The following is a 297-nucleotide window of genomic DNA, read 5'->3' on the forward strand; positions in this document are numbered from 1 at the left end:
TAGAGTCCATTAGCAGTCAAAGAAAGCGTTTACTTAACTCGTTCCACCAAATAGCTCCTTGATAACTTCTACAACATGTGTGATCGCAAAGCAATTCTTATAAGGAGAAAAATATGTTTCTAAACGACACACGTAAAGTACATGATGTGGTGAAGGGGGTGTGGGAGGGAGTGGGGATTTAAATCACTGTTTTGATTGATGCTTTCATCATTATCTCGTGTCAGTGTGATTTTTAAAGCTGAATTAACTTTGATAAGTGGTTGTTTCTCTCGCTCCTAGGTTGCGTAAAATATATCC

Source organism: Penaeus monodon, chromosome 28, assembly GCF_015228065.2.
Source record: "Penaeus monodon isolate SGIC_2016 chromosome 28, NSTDA_Pmon_1, whole genome shotgun sequence".
NCBI lineage: Eukaryota > Metazoa > Arthropoda > Malacostraca > Decapoda > Penaeidae > Penaeus > Penaeus monodon.